This window comes from Acomys russatus, chromosome 15 (genome assembly GCF_903995435.1).
Source record: "Acomys russatus chromosome 15, mAcoRus1.1, whole genome shotgun sequence".
NCBI lineage: Eukaryota > Metazoa > Chordata > Mammalia > Rodentia > Muridae > Acomys > Acomys russatus.
The window spans coordinates 46,664,028-46,677,362 of record NC_067151.1 but is presented as its reverse complement, the minus strand read 5'-3'; the positions used below and the strand labels follow the sequence as shown (position 1 = coordinate 46,677,362).

General features: G+C 36.2%; 1 pseudogene; it reads right to left on the bottom strand.

The window, feature by feature from the left end:
* Window positions 1-2,060: 2,060 nt before the first annotated feature.
* On the bottom strand, window positions 2,061-2,790 carry LOC127198923 (60S ribosomal protein L7-like; annotated as a pseudogene).
* Between the last annotated feature and the right edge of the window lie 10,545 nt (window positions 2,791-13,335).

The window sequence follows — 13,335 nt, the reverse complement described above, 5'->3', positions numbered from 1 at the left end:
AATTTAAAGCTTCAATTTCTGTAGTTGGGCATCAGCAAACAAGTACACAGTCCAGTGTCCTGCCCAAATAAATTAATACAAGTCTTAACAACCACATGACTTCATCTGCATGAAGCTGAAGGGACTTTAGCAATGACCTTTTACGTCTAGAGCCACCTGGGGTTTTATCACTTGGATTTGAGGTAACTTATAATGGTCTAGATCCTAGACTTTAAGTCAACAGTTACCACTTAAAAATTTCCCTCCAGCGTCATGATTAACCCTGAAATCTGAGTTCTATTTCAGTTCTCCACATGGGCCCCTATTAAACTAGTTCCCTCTATGTGCCTAAGTATAAGCATGTGTGTACAATAAACAGTGAATTGCTTTCAGCAGCTGTGAACAGGTGGCAAGAAATTCACAAGATAGGGCTATTGGGACATTAGACTTTAATGAACGTCAATGACAACTGCACTTTAAATTATCTAGGAAAACAAAGGAGACTATTCAGACTCTTTCCTCATCTCAGAATTGATTGGAACTGTTAAGATCATTCAAAAGGACTGATTTTTTATGATTGCAGTATTTTTTGATAGATAATGGATTTATTTCAATTTCCAGTTTAACAGGTTTCCATATTTTTTAAAGTTGCACTATGGAATGCAGATATTCAACCTATTACACAGGTACTGTTCTTTATTGTTAGAATTTATTTTGACATTTGACATACTTGTATGACAATTTAATATGCCATACAAATAAGACATAGAATTTTCCTTACCTTTAAACTTTCCAGGAAAACTTTTCTAAATATATTTTTGAACATTACATAATCTTTTAATGTTTAGCTTTCATTTATTAATCTTTTATATGTATCATAGAATATATTGGTTTATCCTATGGTGAGTCAATAAAATCTACTGGTAACTGTAATTATAAAACAATATCTCTTATCAGTTAGTATGATTGAGCAGATAGACAATAAGAAGCATTATTCTCACTTTTGTATTTGATCACTTGATGTATTGGAAGTCACACCTTCACAACAGAAAATTGTACCCATGACAAAAGATCAATGTGACTCATGATCTCATAGGTTATAACAGCCTAAGTCCTATTACTGAAAAATACTGGGTATTGTGTCTTTGGTTTAAATTATGAAATTTGAAAAAATAAAACAATCTTCAAGGTCAGAATGCTGTCCTCTCACATCTACAGAGAACAGTTAGTACATAGAACCTCAAAATAGCTAAGGGCCTACACCATTGTTTTTAAATATATTTTATTAATTTATTCATATTACATCTCAACTCTTATTTATCCTTTGTATCCTCCCATTCCTCCCTTCCTCTCATTTTCCCATTATTTCCCTCCCCTATGACTGTGACTGAGGGGGACTTCCTCCCCCTGTATATACTCATAGGGTATCAAGTCTCTTCTTGGTAGCCTGCTGTCCTTCCTCTGAGTGCCACCAGGCCTCCCCCTCCAGGGGACATGGTCAAATATGTGGTACTAGGCTTTGTGTGAAAGTCATACCCCACTCTCCACTCAATTGTGGAGAATGTCCTGTCCATTGGCTAGATCTGGGTAGGGGTTCAAAGTTTACTGCATGTATTGTCCTTGGCTGGTGCCATAGTTTGAGCAGGACCCCTGGGCCCAGATTCACCCATCATAATATGTCTTCTTGTAGGTTTCTAGAAATAATCATAATGAGTGAGTTAACCCAGAAACAGAAAGAGTCAAATGGTATATACTCACTTATATCTGGACACTAGCCCAAGGGGCATGTTCTATGAAAGTCTTCACTTACCAGGAAAGTGGGACATAGGGGAGGATATCCTATTGGGACTCTAGGTGAGAGAAGCATGGGACAAAGGGGAAATAGAAGGAACCACTGGTTTTTTAATCTGTAATGGAGAACAAATTCTATGAACATTAGAGAGAGTATAATTTAGAGTGTAGTAAACAGCATAACAGTATAAATCTGTTCTAAAACATTTTCTTTTCTTTTTCTTTTTCCAAGATGTTAGATGTTACTGTTTATTAATTAACCAGTTTACAAAAATACCATAGGTGACACTTCAGTTTATTTGTCTAATAAGCCTGTTTACTTGGTCTCCCTTGTTGCCAGCATCTCCCACCTTCCACAGAGATCTTTGTCTTGTTCTTCATTCCACCTCATGGAGAAGATAGTTTGAAGAGTTACAGGAAGCTCTTTGCTTCCTTGAAGTGTTTTCCAATTGTATAGATCTCATGAATTAGATCCTGCAGGCAGAAGTTTGCCAAGAGACTGAGTAATCTATCAAGGCAATTCGCTTCTTACTGATATTGCTATAGCCTCGCTTGTAGATGAGCTCATTTACAGATTGCAGGTTGGGTTACCCCACACAATATTTTTTTGTTCCACAGTCCTTAGCATGTTAATCAAAGCTGTGCACATCTTAACAGAGGTGCCATTGAAGTTCTATCGAAGACGAAGAAGCTGCAATACTTTGCGAAACTTTGGGCTTACACCATTGATACCCCGGATGCTGGTCACAAGTGCCAATTTTGGTTCTACAGGCACTTAGAAGTTTCCAGCTTTCCTTTCCATCCGAGCCATATGAATCTCAGTCCAGTACATCTTCCTGTACTCCTTGTGGCAGTGCTTGGCTCTCTTAGTTTAGCTTCTTCCTTGCCTTTTTTTAATGTCTTCAGGGCAAACTTCTTTGGCAGAAACTTCAGCTTCAACTCTGTGAAGTTCCGTCCCCTTTTCTGAAGGGTTCTTGGCACAGCGGGAACCTGGTTTTTCTTCTCTGATACTGCCTTCATGGTTCCTGCAAGAAATCGAAAGCATAATCCTTTTCAACCCAAAATTGCTCACTCCTTCCTAATTACTCTGTAAAGATGTTACAATAATCTTTACTTTGTCAGTTATTGTTCTTATTGTTATTATTTATGTTGAGTGAGGTAACCCAAACACAAAAAGACATGCATGATATATACTCACTTTTAAGTAATTTTTACTAGATTGCTAGATACTACAGAATATCCATACTACAATTCACAGACCTAAAGAAGATAAGTACCAAGAAGACCCAAGGAAGGATGATTAAATCTCACCCAGAAGGGAAAGTAGAATGGACAGTGAAGCAGTTGAAGGGAGCACAGAACCTCTCTTCTATAAACTAGCCCTATCTTTATTGTTTGGGGTTAGATGTAGGATGTGTCTGTATTCCAGCTAGATCATAATATACTACCAAGCAGGCCTGCATTACAGCCAGATCAAATAGACATAGAAGGTTTTTAGATATGATCCCTTGCCAGAGCAGCCATGTTGCTCCATTAAATTTTTCCTATGAACATATTAGTATACACTAAAGTGATACCAATGATATACATGATACCAAGGTCAAGAAATTTATAAAGAGTAGATTCAAAGTGGAGGCTGGGTTCAATATTTTTCACAGTGTTAACTTATTTAATTATGTCATCTCCTTCATGTGTTCCCTTAAAGTTTTTGATGTCGTACTTACAAATGTACTCTTGGATTTTTCTCTAGATTGAATGCACTGGGGCTTTTTAAACTCAGAATTTTTATTTTTATCTTGCAGCTTTTAGGTATATTAGGGAAGATAACAGAATTGTGCAAAATTCTAAGTGAACAATAAAAATATACTTAATACTGCAGAATTAAATTAGGATAGGTCTTAGGTAGGCGTGGGGTGGAGAGAGAGAGAGTGCTAAAAGAAACAGCTGGAATTGAGAGGCATCTAGGAAGCAATATAGAAACCTAGTGCAATGAGAACTTTCTGGGATCTATGAGGGTGACTCTAGTGAGGCCTCCTAGTAATGGAGTATATGGATTCTGAACTTGTCATATTATGTAGCCAGGCAAGGCTTCCAGTGGTAGAAATGGGATATAATCATTGAGTTGTAGGCCATGGAGGAACATTGGAGGTTTCTAAACAACCCCGGCTGATGCTAGGACAGAAGGTAGCACTCTTAAAACTGACAGTTAGGCCCCATTGCCAAGGACAAATTCCACTCAGCTAATTGAACATAGAGAGGTGGACGTGGTGAACACTTGGAGCCTTCTTCCCTACATTAGAGTTTCTTTGGTGCAAGGAGGTATTCTGCAGGATATGAAAAGAGAAACCTGGACACCAATGCAGCCATAAAACTCTCTACCTACAGTCTGTTCTACCTGAAAGCTGTGCTTGTGTTCAGGCAATTGCAGCACAGAACATGTGGGACTGGCTAAGCAATATTAAATTAAATTGAGGCTCACATCAAGAGAGAGAGCCCATGCCTTATACTGCCTGGGTGGCCATGATCCAAAGACTAGATAGCCCAGAGACGTAGGGTAGGATTAACACTGGGAAAAATAAATGAAATAATTCCTTATGATATTATGTTATACTTATATATTGGTGCTTTGTTCATCAGTCATCACAGAGGCTTCATCAGCAGTATATGGGTATGTATATAGTGACCCACAGGCAGATATTATGGAGAGAGAGAGAAAGAGAGAGAGAATCTAAATTGGAGCCTCAATTGGGTCACTCCCAGAAAGAAGGGAGAAAAGACTAGAATAGTCAGAGGGGATGAAGGACACCAGAAGATCATGGCCCACTGAAATCAAATAAGCAGGACTGACATGGGCTCATAGAGATCTGAAAAGCAAGAATGGTCCTTGAATAAGTATGTCCCAAGTCATCTGCATATATGGTACAGCTGTTAGCTTAGTGTTCTTGTGAGACTGCTGACAGTGAGAACAAATCCATCTCTTATTCATTTGCCTGCATTTGAAACTCCATTCATATATTGAGCTGCCTTGTCCAGGCTCAGTATGAGGGTTTTTGTCTTGTATTGTTGTACCTTGTTTTTTCCTGTATGGCTGTCATCTCTAGGATACACGTTCTTTTCTGAAGGGGAAAAAGAGTGTGAGAAGATCTGGGTGAGAACAGAGGTTGGAGGTACACACTAGGAGGGGTACAGTGATGGTGGAAAGGGAAAGTGTTTTTGAGATGCCCTGTATGAGAAAAATAATATATTTTCAAAAAATTGTATAAAAACAATAAAAATAAGGGAAAAGAAAAGTTGTTTTTAACTCCCCTTTTCCTTAAAAGGCAGGGAAATTTCATTTGCTTATCGATACCATGTTATTTACCTACTTGAAAATTTGAATGACAACTATATATTGTTTTAAAATTTAGATATACTTATTTATTTATTCACTTTACATCCTGTTCATAGCTCCACTCCTCTTCACCTCCAAGTGCCACCGTTCCTATCTCCCATCCCTTTCCAGTATTCCTTAGAAAAGGGGAGCCCTACTTCCCATCCACCTCAGCTCATCAAGTCATATCAGAGCTGAGCTTATCCTTTTCCCCTGTGAACTCGCAGGGAAGTTCGGCCAGAGGGAAGTAACTGAAAAACTGGCAAGAAAATCCATGTCAGAAAGAGCTCTGAATCCCCTTACTAGAAGACCCACATGAAGCCTGAGTCGTCCATCAGCTACATCTTTGTTGGAGGCCCAGGTTCATCCATGCAAAGTCTTTGGTTGGTGCTTCACTCTAAGCAGGCCCCTCGGGGCCCTTGTTAGTTAGCTCTGTTGGTCTTTTTGTGAAGCTTCTGTCATTTAAAGGTTCTTTTTGCCTTCCTCCCACTTTTCCAGAAGGCTCCCAATGTTTGGCAGTGTATCTCGGCATCTGGTTCAAGGCAATGCTGTGTGGAGCTCTCAAAGGACAATTCTGCTTGACTACTGTTTGAAGGCATAGCATAATATCATTACTAGTATCAGGGGTTGGTTCTCTCCCATAGGGTGGGACTTGGGTTGGACCAGGCCTTAGTTGGACTTCCCTCAATCTCTCCTCTATATGCTCTATCTTGTAGGCAGGGTAAATGTTGATTCCAAGTTATTGTGAGTGGTTAGTGTTCCCACCCTCAACAAGGAAATTTGTTTAGTTAGAGGGTATCCTCTTCAGTCTTTGTGGCCCCTGTTACTAGGATTCCCTCTCATATCCCTCAGGAATCTACCTTGACTTAGGTGTCCAGCTTGTCACAGGTTTCCTGCCCACGGTTTCTCTTTTCTCTGCAGGCCTTTTGTCCTCCTGCCTCCCCTATCCAGGTCTGATTACCACTGTTTTAGCTCTATGTGTTTCCTCTCCTCTTTGTTCCTTTTCTTCAACCACTACCTCTGTCTATTCTATTTCCTCTTCAGAGTGAGATGTAAACATCCACCTTTGGACTCTTCTTGTTACTTATCTTTCTTGGGTCTGTGAATTGTAGTATGGTTATCCTGTAGAATATGGCTAATATACACTTATAAGTGAGTACATACCATGTGTGTGTCTCTCTGGGTCTAGGTTAATTGACACAGGGTCATCCTTTCTAGTCCCAACCATTTGCCTTCAGATTTCATTATTTCTTGTTTTTAATACCTGCATAGTATTTTGTTGGGTAAATGTCCCACGGTTTCTTTTCTATTCTTTGGTTGAAGGACAGCTAGGTTGTTTCCTGATTCTGGCTATTATAAGTAAGGGAGGAATGAACACACTTGAGTGTCCTTGTTGTACGGTGGAGCTTCTTTTGAGTGTATACCCAGTAGTGATGCAGCTGGGTCTTCAGTTAGAGCTATTTTCAATTTTCTGAGAAAGCACCAGATTTATTTCTAAAGTAGTTGTATAAGTTTGCACTGCTACCAGTAATGGAGGAGTGGTCCCCTTTCTCCACATCCTCACTAGTACGTGCTGTCACTTGAGTTTTTGATCTTAGTCATTCTGATATGTGGAAAGGAATGTCAGAGCCATTTTGATTTGCATTTTACCAATGACATAGGACCTTGAGCATTTATTTATGAGTCCCCCTCAGTCACAGTCGAAGGGGAGGGGAATAAGGGGAAAATAAGGGGGAGGAAGGAGTGGGAGGATACAAGGAATGAGATAACAATTTAGATGTAATATGAATACATTAATAAAATATATTTTAAAAAAGAATTCAGAATTAAATATCTAACTCCTAGTAATACTCGGTGTCTTAGTATGCTGTCAAACATGGAGATGTAGGCACTATCTCTACAGGTGCCATCAAAGCAATTCAGTTGGGAAAGTTATTTTTAAGATTATTTTCTTACTCCCTTTTATATTCAGTCTATTCAATGTGATTTTCAAAGCTGTGGAATCTTTTTAATCTATAGTTTGTAATCTCTGACATTGATAAATGTTCTTAATTCTCCACATTTTCACTATTTATTCCTTTCGAGTCTCTGATGGGGTTGAAGATCAAATAGTTTAGTTATACAATTAAAGTTAGCTTGTTAGGGGTTATGATGTTTTTAGGACTAGATAGATGTTTTAAGTTGATAATGATGAGATATGATACTGATTTCCATTCAGAATTTTAGACACACTAAGATTGGAAAGATGTTTTCTACAAGGCTTTCAAATGCAAATAGTCAAAACAATAAGAATTTAACATTTATTTGATTCTTGATTTTTGTTATTGTTCTTCTTGCTGAAGATAGTTTATTGTTTATATATGTAATACTACAAATTCATATGTAAAAAATTTAAAAAAATGTTTAATTAAAATACTAAATAAATGTTCTTTAACCTAACAGATATCAATTGACAAGTAATGATCAACATATAGCTTTTATAAACAATAAATCATATGAATATATGTAGTAGTAATTATGTAAGAAGATAATCTTGTAATTATGACTTATGATTAATATAAAAAAACAATAAATCTCTGTCAGGATAATAGGATTTTAATTATTTGAGTTAGAGTTTTGACCCATGACTTTTTACAGAGTGGAAAAGTAAGCCATATTTTCATCAAATAGCAATCTGCCTTGTATGTCACCTAATTTGTCAAAGTGGATCAGTCATAGATCAAACAAGATGGGGTGCATAGGAGGGCATAAGGCATAAGAACGAGAAAGACTGAAAAAAAGAGATAGAGAGAATACCAAATTAATTATGATCAACTTTGTAAAGATTAGAGCAATGCTCATATTTTAATTGAAAATGTACTCATTTATTTGATAAATTCTATACTCAGAGTTAATAAATCTATTAAATATAAGCTTTTAAAATGTCCTTTGTATCCTGGTTCAAAATTGGTATATCATTTATCATATAAATAACCAAAATCAAATTGTGTTGCTTGATAGATTTGGAAACTATGCATGCATTTTATATTTGCATGGCTTCATATAGGCTGTTTAACTAATCAACCTTTTTTTTTTTTTCACACGAATAGCACAAAGATACTATCTACTTACAACACAATTCTGAGTAAGTTCTAGTACCTAACATTTCAAGTCTCAAACGCATACTACATCATTTCATATTCAATAAATAAATGAAAATTCTACAGCATTTAGTTTACAGGCTTCTCCGTTACTTGTTGTATTTTCATTATATTAATGCTTTTTTATTTAAAATTTCAGTATACTATTTTCTTATATAATCATGTTGTAATGTATTTTCTAACGACCTTTATAATAATTTGATATTTGGAGTGATTATAGAACTTTTTCTGAAGAATTATATAAGTGAGTTTACCTTACAGACAAAACAGAATCTAAAACAAACAATGATTCTTTGTTTATGAAGGTAGACTGACGCACTTGATTTAAGCAAATTACTTACCCACATTAGAAAGGTGTTTACATAACATCCTGACTATTAAATACTCGACATGGTAATATTTTCGCTCTACCAGATGTTCACTTTTAACATTTGCATAATAGCATGAACAGTGTCTATAGTTATTTATCTAAATTTGTCATCCTTTCCCCAGGTATACACATATTTATGGGAATAAACACTACCTTTATGAGCTTTGTTAGGTCAAATTTTCTCTTTTTGTGTAGCTATATGTTAATGGTGTAAACTTTCCCAATTTAAGTCTACTGAGTATCGCTGTCTACTGAGAATCATATCAAGGTGCAGTTCAAAGACACACAATGTGAAGATTATTTGATATAAGGTATAATAAAAATTCATTATAGCGCAAAGCAGTTTATGTTGTGTCTTTTTTATAAGATGTCCATGTTTCTAATATGGTATTGAAGAAGTTATTTTTTTGAAAAGCAAATCAGTAAAAAGTTACTGATTGTGATAAAGAATTAGTCACCGCTCATATGAACAATTTTGTGCATTTTTAATTGTAATAAGAAGTAATTATAACGCAGCTTTAGCAATACAAGTTACTTAAAATATGCTGTGAAAATGTATGTTTATTTTTATTCAATTTGTAATTATATACATATATGTCTAGTCACACACATATATATGCTAATTCTATTTGAATGCACATGGTACTGTGTACAATTATATGAAATGTTAATAAACAGTAAAGTAAAAATTGTATCTCCTACAGTGTTCTGTTAGAGAAGATTGAAGAAATTATGACAACTATAATTATGTGGCCACTGCAACTTTTAAAACAGCCTGTAAATATTACCACATCATGAACATAAAATGTGAAAAACAGGGGGCATAACATACAGTATAGGAATGGATGAAATCTCCCAAGCAGAAGAACATTCCATCACATCCAACTGGTACCCATTACTTTCAGAATATGGGAGGTATATATAAAACAAACAAACAAAAAACAACACCAATTCCACTCACTGTACCTTCCATTAAAATTCAGGAAAAACATAAGGGTACACAGTCAGTGTGTGGGCATAAAATACATTAAGTAGATAACTAGAACATCTTGATGCTGATAATGCCCAGGATGCATTCAGTAGGCAGTTGTCTCTGGCTTTATGGCAGTCTTAACACAATATTCATCATAGATTTAAATCAATTCAGTTATTTCAGGAAATTTTTCTAACGTTTAAGCCAGCTGACAAAACACTAGAACATTAGGGTGACAGACCACAAATTCTGAAATTGAGAGAGAAGAGAGAAAAAAGTCCCATACAACATCAAACTATCTGTTTCTAAGAAACTGGGAAAAAAAAAAAAAAAGAATAAGCAGAGAAACATTCCTCACGTGACACAGCCAGAGATGGGTGTAATGGGATGTACTGTAGTTCCAGGTTCCCAGGAGTAAAATTCAGGTGGATCAATTGAATCAAAAATGTGAGAACATAGTACTCCAGGTGGTAAGATTCATCTAGTGCATACATACATAAACTGGAAATCACTTAACTTTTGTGGACATGTGTGTTATTCATGCTTGGGGGCGGAGTGTGTATGCATGTATTTCAGATAATAACTCAAATGAGGTTATTTCGTTGCCATGTGGTTCCAGGGGATGAATCTCAGGTTGTTAGGCTCGTGTCTCTGTGTGCTGAGTCATTGGCCAGGCCCCCAGAGACTTCTCAGTGAAATGCAGGTACTCTACATCTTCATTTACTCGCCGATGCTCATAGATTTTATGGATTGCCTTTCCCTATGAAGAGAGTTGCTGTAGGGACTGGGGGAAATAGTTCAATGGTTAACAGTCCTTGCCATTCTTGCAATGTACTTGGAATTTAGTTTCTAGTACTCAACCTGTGACTCTTACTTATATGATAAACATAAGCAAATATATTCACACATAAAACAAATAAAATTTGAATAACCCATTACCACAATACAGCTGTAAGGCTATCAGGTATAACTGTTTAGTACTGATGCTTACCTTACTTTTCCAGGATTATTTTCTTTATAGGCCTTTAAGTCTCTGCTCAAGAACCATTTTACTCTTACTCCGTGCTTAGGGGAGATCAAATAGACTCATGTCCTCAGTTATCTTCTATACATACAGATCTGATCTGTCCTGTGGAGTTCCTCTCCTGAAATCTAAATCACATTTTTGTCTGTATATTTATATTTGAATTTCTGATTCAATTTATATTAATACCCCTGGATGTGTTCACTCCTCTTTTACCATCCTTTAAGAATAGATGCCATCCTTTTCCTTTATCCATAGTAGGGAAGGTTAGCACCACTCATAATTCCTGGTGAAGTTTCCGTTCTCTTTTAAAAATTCCTGGCTCTTTTAAATGTGATTTGATATTGCCCCGCATCTACAGTGCCCACGTATCTCTCTTTAGCGTCATTATTAGCTTCCAAATCTCTGACTTAGATGCTCTCCTTACACTGCTCATATCTGCTTAGGACTTTCAAACCAAATGATATTTTGAAGCTGAAATGTTGATGTCTCCGACTTATAAAAACCCTTCCAAAAATCATATTTTAATAGGAAGTTTAAATCTTTCAAATAATAACATTTCTAGTCATATATGTTTTCTAACCAAATAAAGGCTTGCCAATTAGATCAACCATTTTTTTTTTTTTACTATTTTAACAATATAAGTTAGATATGTCAGATCTCTGAGAAATAGCCACCAGCTAGAGAACTACTACTTGCATACATTTTGTGCAGCACACAAAATAGTTAGTTGTCTTTCACACAAATTTAAGTATATACTTTTAAAAATATAAAATTATGAAATTTGATTATTTTAAAAACATGGATTACCTTCACTGGGCTTGCAAATTCTGAAAAAAAGCAAACTTCATTTGAAAGACAGCATGCATGTGCATTTGGATGATACTTTTTGCCCAGTGCTTGAAAACATGTGGCACAAATCATATTACTGCATGCCAGGTCTGTGACAGAAATCAACAGTGCAGATATGCATTGGTTGAGTAATAATGAAATAGAAGGGAAGCTCAGGGTATATGTGTTACACCAAATATGAAAATCCATGAAAATTTGTGAATGGTCATTTGTTACACATCTGTGACTAAGTAGACACTTATGAGGGAATTTTATCACACCTTGGTTCATTTGTATAATGAATGGTAGTTTTCAGTATTTAATCAGGTATAAAAAGGGCCTTAGAATTTGACAGACTACTGACGTAAATAAAGAGAAAGTATAGCAATTTGTCGTAGTTCAACTACAAAGGTAAAATGAAGGTAAAATATTCCTAAATGATTGACAGATAAATGGAAATACATAATCACGGTTTACATTTTTAAAAAACTCACTGACAGAAATATTCACAAAATGCATTAATGTACAGAGTATGTTAACTTGAAATTACAAAAAGTTGCAAGTTCAGCATGCACATCTATGAGAAACGACCTTAAAAGACTGTCTTGAGTTTTGAGGATCTCATACTAGTGAATTTTTACCCAGGAGCTCTCTTAGTAAAGAGTAAAAATTTAAAAAGAAATAAAAAGAAATATTTCAGTACATTCACTTCTTAACAATATCTGCCTTCATGAGAAATTATTTTAACAGAGGCCTATGTCCTAGGGTATTTATCAGTACCTACAGAGCTAGAGAAAAAGAAAATACCTCTACCCCACTGTCTCAGCTACTGTTCTGTTTCTATGAAGGAACAGCAACCCTTATCAAAGAAAGCACAGAATTGGGTCTTGCCCACAGTCTTAGGGAGGTAGTCCACTTCCCTCATGGCGAGAAGCATGATGAGAGGCAAGCAAAGGGCTGACAGATTATATCCTGATCCACAAGGAGCACACAGAGAAAGACTGAAAGTAGCTTTGGTTTTTCAAACCTCAATGCCCACACCTAATGATATAGCTCCTCCAACAAGTCGTACTGCTTAGTCCTTCTAAACCATTGTACTCTGAGTACTCCAATATATAAGGCTATTGGGACCATTCTCATTCAAACCACTACATTGCGTTTCCTGGCCTCCAAAGGCTTATAACCATATCGTAGTGCAAAATGTTTTCAACCAACTTCAGTAGTCGCCATAGTTTTTCACAGTCTCAACACTGTTTAAAAGTCTAATATCTCTTCTGAGACTCAAGAGAATCTTTGAATACTAACTCCCTCTAAAATCAAAATCAAGGAACAGAAGACAACATGTTCCTAACACACAGTGGCACAGACTATATATTACCATCCTAAAAGTGAAAAGATGGGGTATAATGAGAAAACACTGGACAAAATCAAGACCTAAACCCAGTGACACAAATCCTAAATTTGAGGTGTCTGTGTCTGATGTCAAAGCATTCTTCAGATTGACCACTCCATCCATCTTTCTATACTGTAAGGTACTTTTTTTTTTTTTTTTTTTTTTTATCTGGTTCCATACCCTACTGGGAGCTCTCATTTGCTAGTATCCCAGGGATCAGACATATCTAACATTTTAGAGTCTTCATTTTAATCCAGATTTCACCTTTACAGATGAATGGAATTGCCTCTCTGGTCATCTCATCTATGCAAGAAATCCCTAGCCACATGGCCTTAGCACTCGTTTTCCTTAACGGCTGAAGCAGGTTGCATATCCATTTCCCATATTTTTGTTGACTTTAAATCATATTAACAGGACTGAAATTTACAAGTTCTTCTCGCTTTTGAGACTGAAACATGACCCCA